Source organism: Malaclemys terrapin, chromosome 10 (assembly GCF_027887155.1).
Source record: "Malaclemys terrapin pileata isolate rMalTer1 chromosome 10, rMalTer1.hap1, whole genome shotgun sequence".
Classification (NCBI taxonomy): Eukaryota; Metazoa; Chordata; order Testudines; family Emydidae; genus Malaclemys; species Malaclemys terrapin.
In genome coordinates this window covers 18888416-18909258 of record NC_071514.1, presented here as the reverse complement: position 1 = coordinate 18909258, position 20843 = coordinate 18888416, and the positions used below count along the sequence as shown (strand labels likewise).

Below are 20843 nucleotides of genomic sequence, written 5' to 3'. Positions count from 1 at the left end.
ACTTCCGTTGAAGTCAATGGGCCGACTCATGTGCTTACATTCTTTGCTGGACTGGGGTCTGGTTCTATCCACCCATAAGCAATAGTGACAGCCCTGATGTAATCTCCTCAGTGCTGAGGCCACTTTAAATTCCCTTACTAGCAGAGATGGGCCTGAGCTATAAAATTTGGATTTGAACTTTCCCAAATAGATAAATGTCTATTAGGGATGGTCTAGGCAGTATTTGGTCCTGCCATGCGGGCAGGGGACTGGACTCGATGACCTCTCGAGGTCCCTTCCAGTCCTATAATCTATGAATCTATGAATCTATGAATAAAGCTTTGGTGAGTCTGGATCCTGAGCTCTGGGTTGGGCCCATCTCTCCAGGCTGTGCATCCCTTGATGCATTTACCTGCACTGTTGTGTATGCCATAAAATCTTCCCAACACACTAGTATTTGACAAACACATAAGCCTAGGCCCTATCCAGAGGTCTATATTCTGCTAAAGTTCTCAGAGACAGCCAAGGGATTTTTGCCTGAGCAAGAAATGCAGGATTGGGCCCCCTATCAAGAAAGCAGTACCACAGAATGAGATGTTTCTTTACCTGGGTAATGCATCTTCTGAGTAGGTGGAGAAAATGCTCTCTCTTTTCTCCCCTGTATTTCATCTCTGAAGTCAATAGGAGCTGGTATGCAGCACTCTGAAAACCAGGCACAAATTGTCTCAGATCGAGCACCCAGAATCTGTGGCCACTTGTCACTTCATCGCCCTGTGCCTCAGTTTCCTTGTCTGCAATAGGCATAATGAGGCTTGCCTGCTTTGTAAAGCTCTTTGAGATCTACAGATGAAAAGTGCTATACTAGAATTGGGGATTCTTAATATTTAGATTTTAATGTGAACTTTAGCTCCGTTAGCCCTTCGGTGTCATGAGATCTTCTTTTCCCACCCATTGAAATCTCTCTCTCTCTCTAGCAGCCTTTGGGGAAAAGGGCTTAGCAGTAAAATAAGAAAGACTTAAAAAGAGCATTCTTATAAATTCAAAATATGCAACTACGTGACCTCATCCAATTAAAAATATTACAGCAGAAACTGTGCACTTAAAGTCAGACCATATTACGCACAACCATGGAGAGCTATTAATCTCAGGCAAGACAGGGCTGTCAAAATGAATGATAGACCCTAGCGTAAATAACTCTGCCTGCTTGTCAAGGTCTTTCTTACAGTATCTGCATTTGTCTTATCCCTTGTAATTCCACCACATTCACTACAGGAGGGGCTTCTGCACTGCTGACTGTCGACATCCGGCTGGGAGACTGACTCACATGAAAGTCTTCCCTAATCAGCAACTAGGCTAGGAGGGTCCAAAAGTAGGTGGTTTCATTCCCTTTTTTGATAGCAGCCACTGGTTTTCTCCTTGAAAATAAGCAAGGAACCCTTTTACAATTACTCTTGTTTCATAAAGCCAGGCAGGGTTTCACAGCTGTATACTTTTAATGCATCTCTTACCAGATTTGACCGATAAAACGTTCATCACTTTATGATGGGTGTTTATGCAAAGGCATAGAAAGGAATAGAAGCTTAATTTATAACAAGGTGGTCTGTATCTGAGCAGTATTTCTTCCACTGCTTCAATATCCCAGAGATGTGACTTGAGACAGAAATAGTCATTACTAAACAAAATGCACTTAATAGCTTGAGATAAAACCCAGGCTGCAATTAATCTCCTGCACGGTCATATTTCTGCCATTGGCTACTGTGTTCACAAATTTGTATCTGCCAAATTTTAGTAAAAATAGATATAACCATTGAGAAATGAGCCAAGAACATGTTAAAATGAACTTTTAAAAAGACTAAAGCTCCATGGAGTCACTATCTATCTTGCTGACTTCCAGTCTTGGCTGACTTGGTCCGTAATCTCTCCACAGACACCTGTTGAACAAGCCAGCAATGTAATTTAAGATCTGACCATGCTGGCAATCCATCATACCAGTCTCTTTCTTTCTTTCTTATTTAAATAGTGTCTTCATCCTCTGTGGGTGCAGACTGGCACATTACCTGATATGGTTTTGGAGGCTCAGGATATTTCTGTAGTGCCAATAGAGCCTAACAGAAGTGGGAAAAGACTAGAGCTAAGTAACAGATCAACGGAAGAGCTAGGGAAGAAATGAGGGGTACGGCATGGAGAGGGGGAGGAAGAAATAAAGCGAGAATCCAGCTGAAAAAATCTGTTCAGATTCTCTCTCTCTCTGCATTCAGTGTATGAAGTGGTTGAATTGCTGCCAGGCCTGTCATCATTTTTTTTTTTTTTTTAAATTAAAAATCAAAGTCTCCAAGGAGTAAATCCTTCTTTCTGACCATAGTTAGGCCCAGAGCCTCAAAGATACATCAGAGTTGCCCTGCTCAGTGCTGCAACACCTAACCCAAACAGGCTGATGCCCAGTGGAGGCCTCAGCCCAGAGAGAGGGAGGCGGCCAGGTTCCCCTACAGTGCATGGGGACAGTTCAGAACCTAAGGCAGGGATTTTTCAGAAGCCAGCAAGCTGAGCAGGGAGCCACCTAAGCTAGCCAGGAATGAAATGCTATGGGGAAGGAGGGGGCGCTCCGGTGCCTAAGCAGCTGACCTGGTGCATTTGGATGATGGGGCACTTATGGGCTTAGATAGCAGCTAAAATGTCAGAGGCAGCTAAATATTGTTTGTGGTTCTGAGCCATAGTTCTGGGAAAGGGTTACCTGGCTCATGGAGGTGGTGGGGATAGTACTAGCACGTGGGTGTTTATGTAATTCGGAGTAGAGATGAAGGCTCGCAGCCATAACTGCCAGGAATTAGGATCATTCAGCCTAGGCCCTAGTTACATAGACAGTTACCCGTCCACCTGCAAGTAGGAATGTTTATATCCATGACTGGTTAGATCTGTGCCTGTGGTTTCCCAGCTGGCAGTGGCTTACCTGTAATTGTTTATGTATATTCAGATCTTTCAAATGTTTGATCATAATTTAGGGTGGTTAATATCATTTTATTTTAAAGTTATCCCCTGTAGTAAAACTGCCTATTCGAGGCACCCATCCCTTACTGAAATTCAGCTCAAATTGAGCACCTAACTCGTCCGAGCACCTCTGAAAACCCCACCCCCAAATCCCATCCAATAACCTTTTGAGGTTGGAAATTGTGCTTCATGAAACTTGTTGCTCTGTGTAACTCTGCAATAATCCAGTTCTCATGTTTAAGATAAACTGATCACCCAGAGGGAGCTGGACTGCTGCCGTGTTTGAGCTGTGGGATGTTGCTGTCATCACTTCAGGGAAAAACATTTCAAAAATGCAAGATTCCCGTTGACCCAAACCAATAAACTGACGTATTCTGAACTGGCCTTGCAAGATATGGGCAACTTCTAAACATCCAGCTATTAGCCTGCCCATTCCATTCCACTCTACAGTAGCACCCAAGTCTTTCCGCGAGAATATGGGCACCAGGATATCACAGCTCTTCTGTTTTGTGGGGAATCCGACTGTGCAGCATCTGTGAATGGTATGGCTGTGGATTGCTGAAGATGTGTAAAGTAGCACAAGCAGCACATTTAACAGAAAATGGAGCATAAGGCAGTCTGATGACTTCAGCACTCAGTGGTGGTTTCACAGTCAAAGACAGCCACAGGATGTCCCGATTATCACTTGCTATTGCACCAGTCTTGATTGCTGTAGTTAGACAGAGTTCTACTTTGATTCCTAGTAATGTTCCATGCAAAACCTAGCAATAGCCTTGAACTGGAACTCCAAATCTGAACATTCTCAAGTCTGCATCTGAATTTGACAATTAAGGGATGGCTCTACAATGAGCAAAATTGAAATCCAAATCTGAAAATCCCTGGATTATGGGGTAAAGGCTTTTCAGAATCGAGACTGGAAGTCAGATCAAAATTTTGTGATTAGGTCCTAGATGCTAACGGGCCAAAGTGGAACCTTGAATTGAACACTCTGAGCTCTGAGATGTGTGGGATTCATAATCTGAATGTCAGCCTAGATCTCGGTCTTGTGACATTAACTAATGTCTAGGCAAAAACTATGTTTATGGCTGGAATCTTAACTGCTGAAAAGTCAGTACATTCTGAGTTATGGTTTCCACAGTGGTCTTAACTTGGCACCATATGTGTGTCTGTTTATGCACTTATATTGTATATAGATGTAAAATATATATTATAAAATAACTTCAGTGTTTGCAGATGGATTTAAGTTTAATGCTCACTTGCAGTATGGCTAAGTAATGGTTACTGTGGAACTCATAACTCTGAATTTTCTAACTCTTGTATGATTCAAACGCCAACCTTAATTTTGCATTAATCTTTTTTCTTATTTCCTTGTTTTTATAGAATGAGTAAAGAGTAAAGCCATGTATTTCACTAGCTTGCATGTGTATTTCAATGCATCGGCATTTTGAACAGTCAATCCTCAAAGATTCACATTTTTTTTAAAAAATGGTGTGCTGAACAGCACATGAGTCTGAGAGATGACATGCCTGAGAGCCATGTGAGCCACTTGGGCTTACAATGGGATTCTTGGAACTGAGTCCCCACTGCATAGTTCCCATGGTCAATGCTCCTTTTTATTTTACTTGGGCTTTGTTCATGGGGCCAGAACTTAATCCTCCAGGAGCCGCCCCATCTCTGAAGGGTGAATCTGTCCTTATTCAAAACAAAAACCCCAAACCCAATCCTACAGTAAGCTACACTAATAGCCCCAACTGCCACTTTGACACTGCAGGAATCTGTGACCTTAGAAGGGGAGGAGAACAGGATCCTAGGGCTGTGGGAGAAGACTGTCCCTTGATAGGACAATCGATCCATTAGGCTACCATCATTGTCTGATTTTTGTAGCTGGGGATCTCAGAAGCCTTTTCCACCTCTAGGGCAATGGTGGTGTCTACTGGCAAAGGTTATAGATTTATACTATCTAGATTGTAAGCACCTCAAAGTAGCGACTGCCTTTTTATTGAATTCATAGAGTGCCCAGCAGAATGGGACCCTGATCAGAGTCCCTGTGCACTACCACAGCATGAATACTAATGGTAAAGGCAGACAGTCAAACTGTCTACTGGAGACTCATTTTGAAAATCTCAAAAAGAATCTGGTGGGTTTTGGAGCTACTAGCAGTCAGCACTTCTATAGTAAGACCCATAGAAAAGGTTGTATGGGCATTTCAAGGTCTGTACTATGCTGATAGCCATTTTCCCTAGGTCTTAACAAACCATGTGGCCCAGGTGTTTGAGTTTATTCCGAAACCCCAGTCTTCAAGAAAATAACATAAAATAATATTGAAATGGGAACCACAAGCTACAAAAACATACCCCTGGCTGGGAAGTAAAATGAATAAGTAGCTGTTAAATGCAAAGTGAAAAGGTATAAAAGGACAGTGGAAGACTTTTGCTTTTTAGTCTAAAGTGTTCTATAAATAAAATTAGGTTGCTAGATATTGACAAAACTGGTCACCCGTAATTTAAGCCATGTCCTAGGCAAAGGAATAAGCGGCCCATAGATCTGACTGATGTGGATGGATGGAAACAGAGAGTAATTTGGGGACGTAATGATATAATGTCATGCTTGTAACTGCAGAGCCTGCTAGCTGCATGTCAGTTCATGCTGTCAGTTCAATAGCACTTTCCTCCAATAGCCATCTGTGGTGATTAAAGTTGATTATCTGACACTGTTTACTTTGAGGTCATGATAATTAAAGCTAGAGTGTCATCAATGTTGTAATTAATGCACCTCTGCACCTAATTCATTGTGAGAGCATAGATTAACGATGGTAAATGGTCAACAAGATTTTATCATGAGATGACTTTCTGCATGACAAGCGGCCTCAGACAATTACAGGAAGCGATTGTTAAGTTTAGGCTATTGTCATGGTGTAATGTGCATGTTAACTCATAGCTTTGTGTGTTGGAGTAAAACTAATCTAAAAGGCTCAATAAAGAGTTGGTTATGGCCCCTAAGGGTACTACACACAGCTGGGCGCCAGCCTTCCAGCCCAGGTGGACGGGCTTGTGTAGCAGAGCTTGCACTTGCGTGCTAGAAATAGCTATGTAGACATTGTCTGAGCCACACCAGGAAGAGGGAAGCAAATATAATGCCAAGGCAGCAGTGGCTGGAGGCGATATTGCCCTGATGATTTTTTCCCCAAAGTTACTAAGTGCTCACACAGCAGCCCATCGAAGTCCATAAGAGCTGGGCTCGTTCAGCTCTTCTGAAATCAGAGCGATGGTGCCTTTGTAAGGCAAAAGGCTGTCAGAAGCTCAGCTGTGCAGGGAGACTTGCTGTACCATAGAAATGGTGGAACCGATACTTGCCCCACGCTCTTTGGGGCCAGATAACAATGTTGGCAGCTAACCACCTTGTTCCTGTGCTCCTGAGTGCAGTCACCAGTGTTATAGTGGCCTCCTACCTTTGTGTTCTGGGAAGGAAAGATCTCGCTGCACTCTCCTTTCTCTTGAGCGCTTCAAGGAGCCGCCAGAATGTAATCCTAAGGATACATCTGCACTGCAATAAAAGACCCATGGCATGGCCACGGCTGGCCCAGGTCAGCTGACTCAGGCTCGCGGGGGTATAAAATTGCTGCGTAGATGTTTGGGCTCAGGCTGGAGTCTAAGCTCTGAGACCCTATGAGGGGGGTGGGTCTCAGAGTCCAGGCTCCAGCCCAAGCCTGAACGTCTACAGGGCTGTATTTAGTTCTGCAGCCCAAGCCCTGCAAGCTTCAGTCAGCTGACTCTCTTGTTGCAAGAGTTGTGGATCTAAATGATGACCTCAAACGATGTATACAAAGACTGGTCTTTAAACTTGATCCAGCACTAAAAACCAACAAATAACCAATAAAACCAGTTCAAAATGCTCCCAGGAAACTGTAGATCTGAGAACAGTCTGAGCTTAGAAGCAAGAAGGTATTTTTTCCAGAGTCTTTGATTCTTCAGTACCGCATGGGTAATCTTGACTTTCAAGCTAAACAGGTCCATGCTAGGTAGACAATAACATGTCCTACTGCACAAACAGCAATGATCAATGTTACAAATGCAGTAAAATTTTCCAAAACACACCTGACACTCAAATCTTTGATTAGTTCTTGCAAAATATAATTTCATCATCCTCTTACTTACAATAGCTTCCTTGTGTACGTAAGTACTTAACCGGGCTTACTGAAACTGCGTCACATATTGCTGCAAGACTACTTGATTAACTGAGATGATGAAAATGTACAGTGCCTTGTGTCAGGCAATAGGAATTAATATACAGTAGTACAGCCCAAAAAAATCTGATTAGAGTGGAAGTTTAGTCTCTTTTCCTTGAATTTTGATGTGGGAGTAAACAAGGATTAATAGAGGAACCCCAGTTCTATTCTCTGCTCTGCCTCAGAGTTGCTGTGTATTATTATTTTGGGCAGGACACTTTCTCTCTATCCTGTTTTCCCGATTGGATGATGAGATTGCTGACCTACCTCACAGGGTTATTGTGAAGTTTGTTTTTTGAGATCATTAGATAGAAGCTGTAGCAGTCAATTGGTGGTGGTAGTAGAATCATGCAAGTATAGAACAAACACGTTTTAATGCCAGCAGGTAATTGAACAAGCTGAAGGATTGGAGGACCTTTTTGCTGAAGAATTTACAGGTTATATCCTGAGAATCCTGATGGAAATCAGCCCTGGAAACTGGGACTGGACATTAGTCATATTCTGGTTAAGATGGTCAATAAGGATTGGGGCATCTCAATTTGGGTTGATCAGACAGGCAAGCAGAAATGTTTTCCCATTGCCTCTACTGGCAGCAGAGAGCCATGTACCAGCTTGGTTCTCGTTGTAGCATACACGGGCCATAAGTCATCTAGTATTCTTATTTCCAGAAGCTTTAGGCATTGAACTGGTTTCATTGCTCTTGGGACAAAACGCAGACCAAACATCATGTCCTCCAATGTCACAGCAATCTGTTCCAGAGCAAACTTAGGAAAGGTATGTAGTTTGGATACTGAGGAAACATTTTGCTAAACTCTGTTTCACCAGAAGGACCCCTCTGTTACCTGCTTGTCCATGTGGAACAGCTGGGCAGCTATTAACTAATTCAGCAGTTTTAGATTTTAACTGGGAGAATAACTCCTCTATGCCCCCCCATTAAAGTCACTTTGATTGTGTTACAGATAACACATGCCTAATTGATGTCCATCTATGGAGTGCCATGCAGTTGAACTACAAAGGCACCCACGTCTTCGAGAGGCGTGTGCCGTATATTTTGCCAAGAATGTGAAAATATTTTTTAATCTTTTTTTCAGAATTTCTCAAATAAAATAATTTTGGTGGGGGAGATAAAACACTTTCACTTTTTAACCTCTCCCCCTCCATTTAGTTCCCCCCTGGGAAAGGAAAGGAGTGGGGTTTTTTTTGTTTTTGTTTTTTAAGTGAGTGGGATTTTTCTCACCAAAACAAAATGAGAATTTTTGAGTTTGAAATTTTCTTTCAACATGATTTTTTTGACAAAATGGAAAATTGCTTGCAAAAATGTCCATTTTGATTGGGGAAAAAAACTCATTTTTTTTAATCGACCAAATGGCTGGATGAAAATATTTTGACCAGTTCTAGTTGCAAGTGATTGAAATGGCAGGCATAGGTGCTTGAACTAGGGGTACTGGGGGTGCTGCCACACCCCCTGGCTTGAAGTGGTTTCCATTATATACATGGTTTACAGTTTGGTTCAATGGCTCTTAGCACTGTCTCCCCTTCCCCGCCCCATAAAAATAGTTCTAGCACCCCTGATGGCAAGGGCAGGCTGAGGACCCAAGCTAGCAACTCCAGAGGCACTGTATCCTAGGGCTTTAAATACCTGAACTTGCAAACCTGCATTCCACATCTGCTTACCTTTTGAGAGAAATCTGGCATGGAGGTGGAGCTTTACCTTGAGAGAAATTTGTGCTGATTGATTCATAGATTCATAGACTTAAGGTCAGAAGGCACCATTATGGTCATCTAGTCTGACCTCCTGCACAAAGCAGGCCACAGAATCTCACCCACCCCCTCCTGGAACAAACCCCTAACCTATGTCTGAGTTATTGAAGTCCTTAAATCGTGGTTTAAAGACCTCAAGGTGCAGAGAATTCTCCAGCAAGTGACCTGTGCCCCACGCTGCAGAAGAAGGTGAAAAACCTCCAGGGCCTCTGCCAATCTTCCCTGGAGGAAAATTCCTTCCTGACCCCAAATATGGCGAACAGTGAGAGACCATTTCAGAGTCTCTCTCAGGGGTCCTGGAATCATCCTTATTTAAGAAGTTTTAAAGAAGTGAATCTTTGGGCAGCACTGGAACTTGCATTTCCATGATCCCAAATATATATATATGTGTGTGTGTGTGTGTGTGTGTGTGTGTGTAATATGACAGATTTATCTGCCTGTCCCCACACTCTTTATTGCAGTGGATATATCATACTATTTTCAGATACTACAGGTGTTAACCTGGAGAGGACCTCAGAACACAATGACCTGGATGGACCCATGTTGTCTAAGTGCATAGAAGTATGGCAACATAAATCTAGTTGCGCAGAACCTGTGTGTGTTCATGTTCTTCTCCTAACCACTACTCCAGGCAGAAGAGCATTATTTCTCTCTGAACTTCCAGCCTTTGATCTTACCACTGGCAATGCCACAAAAGAACAGAGGGAAGGGTTTGACTGACAGGCTTCATGTAGCAAACTAGCAATAGGCCAGTGTTATAAAGACCAGGCACTGATGATTAACTACTCAGCTAACTTCCCTTCCATTCATGCAGATGGTGAGTAAATCAGATCTGTTTGCCTATGATGGTTGCAGGTGAAAGTTTTGGGGAACAGTTTGAAAAAGAATTGCAGTGTCCCCGGTATCTGCTTATACCTCTCGCAGGATTGATTAAGGAATGGTTTTTGCCAGTGGTGGTCGCAAGTGCATTTCAGACTGGAGATTCTTACCTATTTTAAATGGATTCTAGTTATTCCCTGGGATGTGTGCTCTGCCAGTGACATGTACATTAGAACACTGGGCCAGTATCCACCCAGGGAATGGGCCATTAATTCAAGGTCTCTTTACAAGTGTATGAGAGAGCCTTCTTTGCTCAACAGCAGCACTGAGCCATTAACTTCGTCCCGGGTCCTGGCTGCTGATGAATCGGGCATGATGTATGCCATGTTACGTCGACTTTGTACTGGGATCATAGCGACGGTCATACAGGATTATGAATAAGTAGCTGAGAACTGGCCACAAAGACACAGTAAAATGGAGGGAAAAGAAGGAGCAGAAAACCCACTTTTGTGGCACCAAATCTGTTCAAGAGAGGGCATATTTGAGCTATTGAGCACCTTTTCCCAACTTCTGAGAATCGACTCCATGTGTTTTGAGTCTTAGGCAGATTTGGATGGGGAGGAGGATGTGGCTGAGGGGGAGTTGCTCTCTGGGGTGTCATTCCCTAGTGAAAGGATTTTCTTGTCACACCAGTGTTGATCCTACAAGTTTTATTTGCATGGACTCAACCTCTGGCCCTTCAAACCTCCCAAAGGAGCCGTGTTGGCATGGGGATGGGATGGGATGGGCCAGCACCATAGGCAGTTCAAAGTCTGTGCAATGTTTCCCTTGTGGAGTGAAGAACATCCACAGGTTGGAAGTCCCTCATCCTCTCCCTGCTAGGGTGGCTTCATCACTACCGCCTCAGCTCCCCCATTGTAGATACCTCAAATTTCCAGTACCTTGCCTTCCCCTTTTTATAGTCATGCCCCTCCCAAGAGGCAAATTTCTGGCCCTATATCTGCATGTTACTGTAGATTTCTTGCCCATGACCTGAAAAATTTTAGACACTCATGGAGGTAATAACGCAATGTTTGTTATGGAAACTGGGAATATGCTGTCTGCTTGGCTTCCAACTTGCTTTCCTAAATAACAGGATAGTTGTCTTATGTCTGCCAATAATTTGCTAAAGGGATGAGATAGTGAATCTGTCATTTACATACTAACTTTTTTGGCTGAGTAAAAAATTCTGATGTGAGATGTAGAGCAGCTGGCGACCAACAAACATTAATTACTGGGATCTCTCTGGTTTCAGGCTTGGATGTGCCTAGAGGTTTATGCCATGGATGTTTTAATTAAAAAGGCTGCATTGGGAAAGTAGACTCAGTGGTGACCCAGACAAGCTCGTCATTGTGCAGTATGTGGTTTGTACTGCAATACGCTCTCACTAGAAGGCGGTTTTAATGTCGGTGCTGCTAGTTACCAAACATACTTATTTTTTATGGTAACTGGTATTATTTGCACATCAACTCTTTGTATTACTAAATATGACATGGGCAGTAAAATTGGTTTTGATAAGTTTATGACTCTGAGGCCCTACAGATTGGCTTGAGCAATGGTTTTACTTCTAGCCACTTTGAGTGCACTGACGTAAAAATCAAAATCTGCTCATGCTCTACAGTGCAGCTGACTCCTTGTTTGCTTTGGCCTTGTTGGAAGAGCATAAAAACAATGTTTCTTTAAAAACAAAAACCAAAACCATCCCACTTTATTTTGGAGATTCTCCATCAAAGTTTTTCTTTTTTTCTTATTGATACAAATAGGGCATAACTCGGGGCCAGATTTTCCAGAGAGCTCAGCCGCTAACTAGGCACCTGAAAATCGGGCCCTCTCATTCATAAGTGCTCCAGCCACTTCACTGAGGTGCAGAAATGGACTAGAGCTCTTTTGCAAACCTGATCCTAAGAATATATCTGAGCACATTGTGTTTTGGGACTGTTTGGGAGATCCAACATTCTCACATTATTGTGCCGCCACTAGTTCTCGAGGTTTTCAAATATTCTCACCTCATAAAATTAATCTCTCTTTAATTAAAACAGCAATGGTTTCCAACTGCTTTGTTCTGTTTTTTGTCACCTGTTCTCTCTTCTTCCCGTGTGTGACTGTTTATCTTCTTTCACTCCACTTGAAGCAATTTATTCTTCCATTCATCCATTTTCTCCTACCCCGATGTCTTTATTTCCCTCACAGATTGCTTTATGAATGTCATATATTGAAGGAACTCTGTCATCTGCAGTCTCCTGTGTTGTGAAGTGTGTTGTACCAAATCAGCACAAGGCAATTTAGTATAGGAAAACTGGATGGTAACTGCCAATCTCCACATCCTTTCAATATGTTTGTCTATAGCTGCTACTACTAAATACTAAGATTTTTTGTTTTGTTTAAATTAACGTAAGCTTAGGTTCCCAAATTAACTCATTTAAAGTGCATGGTGACTATGTAAAAATGGTACCTTCCTCACCAGATCTGCTCCTAGTGTCTATTTGGAGTCCTAGCATTTTAGTGACAAAAATAAGTTTTCATAGAATCATAGATTCATAAAAGATTAGGGTTGGAAGAGACCTCAGGAGGTCATCTAGTCCAATCCCCTGCTCAAAGCAGGACCAACACCAACTAAATCATCCCAGCCAGGGCTTTGTCAAGCCAGGCCTTAAAAAGCTCTATGGATGGAGATTCCACCACCTCCCTAGGTAACCCATTCCAGTGCTTCACCACCCTTCTAGTTAAATTGTTTTTCCTAATATCCAACCTAGACCTCCCCCACTGCAACTTGAGACCATTGCTCCTTGTTCTGTCATCTGCCACCGCTGAGAACAGCCTAGCTCCATCCTCTTTGGAACCCCCTTCAGGTAGTTGAAAGCAGCTATCAAATCCCCCCCTCAGTCTTCTCTTCTGCTGACTAAATAACCCCAGTTCCCTCAGCCTCTCCTTGTAAGTCACGTGCCCCAGCCCCCTAATCATTTTCGTTGCCCTCCGCTGGACTCTCTCTCCAGTTTGTCCACATCCCTTCTGTAGTGGGGTGGGGACCAAAACTGGACACAGTACTCCAGATCTGACCTCACCAAGGCCAAATAGAATTTTACTGCTTTTTATTCCTGTCAGCTTTGCAGGATTGTATTTTGACATTACAGTTGCCTTGATTTGTATATCTTTATCGCATACACACTTCTGCTACATAATCTTGTTTTGTACATCTTTAGTTGGAACCAAATATATTCAGCCTTTGATCCCTTATACAAGATTCACACACCGATCACATTTTTGATCAGTGTATACAGGAGATGCACATTATTCTAATTTGACACACGCAAGAGCTCAAACGTGGCTGAATGGATATTGCTGAAACTTGCCCAGACAAATTCACCTCTGGGCAGAGACCAAGCATGGAAAATTTCAGTCCAAAAAGAATATGATTGAGACAAATACGAGTAATTGAATAAGTGAGGTTAAAATGGAAACTGCCTTCCAACCTTAGCTGGAGTAGTCACTTTTGCTATAGTTCATACTGTGCTTTGTGAGAGGAGAGGGGCTTGCCAGTAGCCCCAAAGCTATAAACATTTTTGTCCAGAAGTTGGATGTGTAAAACTTACATTTTCCCCAGGATCCATGCCAGACGACTAATCTTGGACTCTTTCAGGCATTCCAGCGCATCTGGTGAATGGTTACTCTAGCCATCCTATCGGGTTTTGGGGAACCAAATAGTTTGCACATTAAAGCAAGGTTCATGTTATGCAGAGGGAGTGTCTAATTCATTTCAGTAGCATTACTAAGCAGGATACAGTGGTTTTATACCTAGGATAGCTTTATAAAGAAGGAGCATTGCATGTACATTTAAAGGCAGAGTTGTAGGTAAATTATATACCATTTGATCTCTTCTTTAGAGATTACTCAAGGGTTGGGGTGAAAGGAAGATATATTTTTTTCAGCACTGAGTGAATTAGGCCATGACTACACATACAGTGTTGCAGTGGCGCAGCTATACCAATGCAGCTAAGCTGCTGCAGCGTGTGGTAAAGATGCTGTGCTGATGGGAGAGAGCTCTCCCAATGGCATCATAAAACCACCTCCACGAGCAGCAGAAGCTATGTTGGCGGGAGAAGCTCTCCCGCCAACATAGTGCTGTGCACGTGAGCACTTATGCCGGTGAAACTTATTTCGCTCAAGAAGGTGGTTTCTTCACCTCCCGCCCCGAGTGACATAAATTATGCTGGCATAAGCTGTAGTATAGACATAGCCTTAGTTAATTCATTAATTTCAGGTTTTCTTTTCCATTTAAGGCCAGGGCTGCATCTAAAACTTAGGTCTCTGGGAATGTGAAAAATTCACATCCCTGAGAGTGGCAGTGAAGCTGACCTAACCCCCAGGGTGGACCCTGCTAGGTCGACAGAAGAACATCCCCTCTGGAGGGGGTGGATTTACTACAGCGATTAGAAAAAACCCCTTCCATCACAATAGCAAGTATCTAAGGCCTGGGCTACACTAACAGGGGGGTTCAAACTAAGATACGCAACTTCAGCTATAAGAACAGGAGTACTTGTGGCACCTTAGAGACTAACAAATTTATTAGAGCATAAGCTTTCATGGACTACAGCCCACTTCTTCGGATGCATAGAAGTGGGCAGTAGTTCACAAAAGCTTATGCTCTAATAAATTTGTTAGTCTCTAAGGTGCCACAAGTACTCCTGTTCTTTTTGCGGATACAGACTAACACGGCTGCTACTCTGAAACTTCAGCTATGCTATTCACGTAGCTGAAGTCGAAGTATCTTAGTTCCCCCCATCGACCCCGCTGCTGTCGCTGGGCGTTGATTCGAGGATTGATTTATCGTGTCTAGATGAGACGCGATAAATCAATTCCCGAAACATCGAACACTACCCGCCAATCCGGCGGGTAGTATATTCGTACCCTAAGCTACTGAGGTGTAGCTGCAGCTGTGCCAATGTAGCACTTGTGTTGTAAACGTACCCTAAGTGATGACCCGTTATACTCCATAAACTAACCGGACTGTAAGCTGTAGTAAGCCGCTTCTCAGATAAGCATCAAACTACTTCCAGTAAAAAAGAGCTTGCAATGTTTTCTGGACAGGCAGCCCATGTTCATACAGGATTCCATTGCGTAACCTTTGTTGCTCCAATTGAGTAGTGCAGCAATCCCTTCGGCCTCGTGTACACTGCCTACTTGTTCACAGGTCTATTATGTGAACAAGTAGGCAGTGTACACGAGGCCGAAGGGATTGCTGCACTACTCAAATTTGTCTCCAGTCAACGTAATCGATGTGTTACAGAAACACAGTAAAATCACCTCCCTGTAAGGTGTGGCGCCATGGTCGACCTCCTGAGGTTGACACAGTGCAAGTGTAGACACTGCATCACCAGTGTCGACCCTAACAGTGCTCCAGAAGCTGTCCCACAATCCCCCATTACCTACGTCAGTGACCGCTCTGGTCACAATTGTAAACTCCACTGCCCAGGGGTCACAGAGAACAGAAGCCTTCCCGCCCCTTAAAACACCCACATTTTTGAAATGTCTTTTCCTGAGTGCTCACCTTGATGAGTACAGCTAGCAGCTCTCCCTTGTTGCATGCTACAGCCCAACTGACTGTGCCGGCTTCACGCACCAGGCATGCTCCTGCTTGGAGTAGCCAGGAGGTATTAGCTCTCCTGGGCCTGTGGGGAGAAGCAGCTGTGCAAGCACAGTTATGGACTAGCTGTAGAAACATGGACATATGTGGACAGATTGCACAGGAATGCCAGCAAGGAGGGATCAGCAGCAGTGACACAGGAAAGCGAAGGAACTGCGGCAGGTGTACCCCAAGGCCAGGGAGGCCAACAATTGATCTGGTTCTGAGCCGCAGACCAGCTGCTTTTACAATAAGCTGCATGCCATACTTGGCAGAGACCCGACCCTGGAGACCACCATGGATGCCCTGATGGAAACAAAGACCCCTACCATGAACAGTGAGGAGGAGAAGGAGTGGGGAAATATAGCAAGGGCTTCAGCCATGCTGCTAGCTAGGATCTGTTCAAGACTCCGCCACAGTCTAGCTAGTCCTGATAGGCGAGCCTGGATGAGCCCGATGAAGGGGAAGGGAACTTGGGTAAGTGTGTTTAAATTTAAAGATGGCACCCGGCCCATCCCCAAGTGGCCATGACACAGGTATCCACTTTTCATTGTTTTACTCGTATGAGAAGAGGTAGAGGTAAAACAAACAGAGGTAGAGTTGGCATCTGCTTTTCATTTCCCTGTTGGGTTGGGGGGCATACAGAGCACTTTGTTTATGTATGTTGGGATGTCCCTTGTATCCTCCTGAGAGATCTCGAGGAAACTTTTATGGAGGTACTCTACAATCCTCTCCCAAAGGTCTCTAGGGATGGCTGCTTTATTTCTTCCTCTCTGCAATGAGTTTGGCTGGCACCATTGAAATAAACCAGCTAGTGGCATACAGGTCTGGGAGAGTTCAGGATGCCCATAGCAGCTGTACTCTCTGTGCCTTTGTTCTCCTCAGGAGTGAGATATTATCAGGACACAACAAGGAGCTATAAATATTTGGATATTTTTTTCTCAACGATGTCCAATCTAGTAAGTAAACACCACCAGCATCCCTTCAATCTATCAAAAGCACATTCAACTGTCATCCTGCACATGCTGAGTGCTGAGCCAGAAGTGCTGTCAAGATGGCCAGCATATGGCTTCATGAGCAAGGGATGGGCTAGGTCCTCCAGAATCACTATTGTCATTTCATCATTGCCAGTGGTATTCCCCAAGTCAGGAAAGACTATCCCTGCTTGCCACTTTCTGGACAGCCCTGTGTTTTTAATTATGTGAGTGTCATGCATCTTCCCTGACCAGCCCATATTGATATTGGTGAAGTGTCCCCAATGATCCACCAACACTTGCATAACCATAGAAAAATAGCCCTTTCTGTTAAGGTACTTGGTGGCAAGGTGCCAAAATAGGGGTCTGTGTGCCCTCTGTCACCCTGCTGCAATTCAGGAACTCCATTGCTGGAAGTCCATCCACTATGTCCTGGATGTTGCTCAAAGTCACAGTGTTGCATAGCAGGAGATAATTAATGGCCCTACACACTTGAATGACAACAGCCCCCACTGGGGATTTTCTGTTGGTTTCTGTAGTGTAGTGGTTATCCCGTTCGCCTAACCCATGAAAAGACCCTGGTTTGGAATCAAGCAGAAACACATACCATGGCTTTTGCCAAGATGGTCAAGGACACAATCCCATGCTCCTGGTGTCCCTAATCCTCCAACTGCTAGAAGCTGAGAATGGATGACAGGAAATGGATCACTCAAAATTTCCCTGTTCTGTTCATTTCTCTGAAGCATCTGGCACTGGCCATTGTCAGAAGATGGGATACCAGGCTAGATGGGCCACTGGTCTAACCCAGTGTCACTGTTCTTATGCTCATATGGATTTTCCAGCTACCAAATGATTTCCTGCTGGCTGGTAGCAATCCAGTGTTTCAAACTTCTAGATTGCAATCCCTACTCACTTCTCCACTATCAATGCAGTTCTCATTCTGGTGTCCATGCACTGGAGGGCTGCGGTGAGCTTGGCACATAGATCCAGGATTCTAGCCTTTCAAATCCAAAAGTTATGCAGCTACTGCTTGTCATCCCAACCCTGCATTATGATACAATCCCACCAGTCAGTGCTCACTTCTCGGCCCCAGAAACAGCACTCCACCATCTGCAGCTACTATGTGAATGCCACCAACAATCTTTAAATTGCTGAGGGACATAGTGAAAAACAAATTGTCCTCCAAGAAATCATCATCCATTTCAAATTTTATCAAAATTGGTTGATAAAGGAGATATGGGAAAAAGAAGATTCTCTCTGAATATAGACATTTTCGTTCAAATATGACAAAAATATACATATCTGGCTACACAAATACCCTTACCCTACCCTTACCCTTCACTAATTGTTTATTATTAACAGGCGGGAGGCCAGGGCTGAGAAAAAAATGATAATTGCACTTGTAAAATTAGTATTTCTATGTGTAAGTCTGCTATCAGTCTCCTAAGGCAATGTTTTGTTGGCCAGCTGCTACTGGTAAAAGTCTGACCGTGCCTTCATAATTTATTTAAATAAATAAATGATTTCACTGCTGATAAAATCGGGGGAAAATGTGAGGTTGGAGACAGCAGTGTCGTGAAGCAATCCTGCCAAGCTCATACTCGTATGCTAGTGTGTTCTTTCTTCTTTTGATCTGTACATACGTACAATTGTGTAGTTTAGTGTGCATGCCACTTTCTGCTTCTCATGCTATTAATGCTTTACATGATTGAGTTTGCAGGTGATCGATCATCTTATGAACTTGGGTCGAGTGGATCTTGAGGAGGATAAATTTGTGTTGGCTTCCCTCCATCAGTTTTGGGAACCTTCACAGTAAATAGAGAGTGCTGACGAAAGGATAAATAGAGGGTTTTGAGAGAAGTGAAGGAAGATATACATATATATCAAAATATTCTGAGTACTTGGTGAGCAAGTTATTTCAAACTATGAGCCTATAAATCATATATGCAATTAAAGCCTATTCTATTTATTATATTTGCTTGAATATAGGCTAGTTTTTCTCACTTTCTCAATGCCTGTCTAGAGATTACCAGTCTTTTTTCTCGTAAATTATTTCTTTCTCTTTCGTGCATATAGTTTGTTGTCACTCTGCATGTCCAAGGTGTTTACTCGAGATTAATTAGTGGTCCTGGGGGAGACCGAGAATAGAGAAGCGAATGCAAAGAGAGATGTCTGCCTAGAAAAAAGACTGGGATTTTCTGCTCGGCGGGTTTGGAGCGCACAAGATAATATTTTATTCTAGGTAGTATGCCATGTAAAAATTCTTATACAGACTTATAAATCACATATCATATGCATAATACATTGTGTTTTTATAGTATGGCAAACGAAAAATCCAACAACTCATTGTTTCATAGCAAAAATTAAATCACAATAAACATTTGTGAATATATTTTAATTATAGTCTGGATAAACTCTGTATTTCCCTAAGAAAATTAATCAAAAATTTTTCCTTTATTCATATGAAAAGAAGGATAATTTTCCTTTTTCATGGTGTAAAAAAGTGTATATCCTCTCTTGTTTTCCTGTGAGAACATAGACAAAATAGCACTAACTTTCACAGAAATATCCTGGTAAAATAACACAGATTTTTGGCATTATATAGATATAGATATAAAAATAAAAACATTATTTGTTGTGTAGATATATAAATCTCAATATTTATAATATAAAATTAATTTTTTTACTGGTTTCAATGAAAATTTGTAAGGATTGGGAATCCTCTCTGAAAGGGATAAGACTGCATGTATTAAAACTAGCTTCTGCAGCCATGCGGAGAGCCTTTCTGGTCCACTTTGAATTGGGCAACATTGTGTGTGTGTCACCACCACAAGCATTCTGCTGCAGGAGGGGGGAGGGGAGCATTCTAATGTAATATCCGCCCCTTTTGTCTCCCTGCAGGAGGCCCTTGAAGTATAGAACAAAATAAATTCCCTCGACCCTAGCAATTTTCTCCACAGTAGATTAGCAGGCTGCAGACCTATGTTCTCTGGCTTTCTTTGGGCTTGTGCAAGCACACTGAGTTGCATAACATTTTGGATGACTATATCCTGAAGACATGACTCTGTCATTTTGCTGTGCCCACAAAGTGAAATCTGAAAGCTGTAACAGAAGGCCAGATTCATCCCTGGTGGCTTCTGTGGAGTTGCATTTGATTACAGGAGTGCTCAGCAAATCCCACTGCAGGGAGTTTTTTATTCTCAGTCCACTAGACCAGCCAGTTTCTCATGCTGTTGAGCTGACTTTCCAAGTGAAAAACAGACCCGCTGGCTGTTCAGCAGAGGAGTCTTCTCGTCCCAGCAGCAGTCAGCAGGCTGGGAGGGAACTTGTGATGGCTCAAGGGCCATCGGGGGCACCCTGGGCAACACTCCTGCTCCTTCACCCCTGCAGTACCATTGATCTAACCCAAAATCGAGGGGCATGTGTCTGTCTGTCTTTCACAGATGGTCAAAGGCCAGCTGTGGGGGAACATAAGGGAGACCATGAATACATCTTCCAAAGTCCCCTCTATAAGAAAAGAGCTAGAAATGTACTTTTTCTTAAATAAAAGCCTGAGATTCTCCCTTACATTTTGAGGTTCACCAAACTAAGAGGAACCTCTGGCCATAGTCTTCATGGGCTTCAAATGCCAGCTCCACTCCAGCAGATCTCTTATGGGGTCTCTGGATATATATATACCCACTATTTTTGTGTTCACTCCTCCTCCTCTCCCCCCCCATAAATATAGCTGTTTCTTTCTTTAGAAAAAGATTCTAGCTTTTATCTTGATCGCAAAACCAAACAAACAACAATATAAAATCTTTAAAACCAGCACAGTTAAGAAAATAAACAGAGAGAGGAATTTTTTCCTGGTACAGTGCTGGTCAGGTTCACAGTAGGTTTGAAATTCCTCTGAACTGTTATATAGGATATACCTGTATAAGCACATGGACTGTAGCATAGCCACTCCTATAAGTCTAAAACAGTAGGACATTCCTTTGTGGTCGTCGTACTATTACACTGGCACTTCGCTTTTTCCCCCCCTCATTAAATATTACTTTGAGATTTGAAGGTTTTAGTGATGGGTTAACTTCAAAAGATGTGTAGTTTCAGATAACTACCCGATAGTTCTGCTCGTTAGCGCTTATTCAATTATTATCAGACTGATTAAGCAATTGGAAATATGTTGGTTATATCTTTTTTGATGCCAGCCATTTTGTGAAAGCAACTCAGGAATTCTTAGTACATAGCTGAGCTGTAGCTGTACTTCTGTAATGGATGCATTATCCTATGCTAAAAATACAATCAAAAGTTCAGAATGGGGCAAGTACCTTTTTAACCATTTTAAACATTTATTTGATTAGACACATCTATAGGTTACAAAGGATGATCTTGTGTTTAAAGGACTAAGTAGACCTGGATTCAATTCCTTCCCATGCCAAAGACCTCCTAGATGACCTAG

At 42.9% G+C, this 20843-nt stretch overlaps 1 protein-coding gene across 1 annotated transcript in view; it reads left to right on the top strand.

Annotated features, from left to right (window-relative positions):
• Positions 1-20843, top strand: part of PDE8A (phosphodiesterase 8A) — a 258360-nt gene that overhangs the window by 7192 nt on the left and 230325 nt on the right. The window lies entirely within an intron of this gene.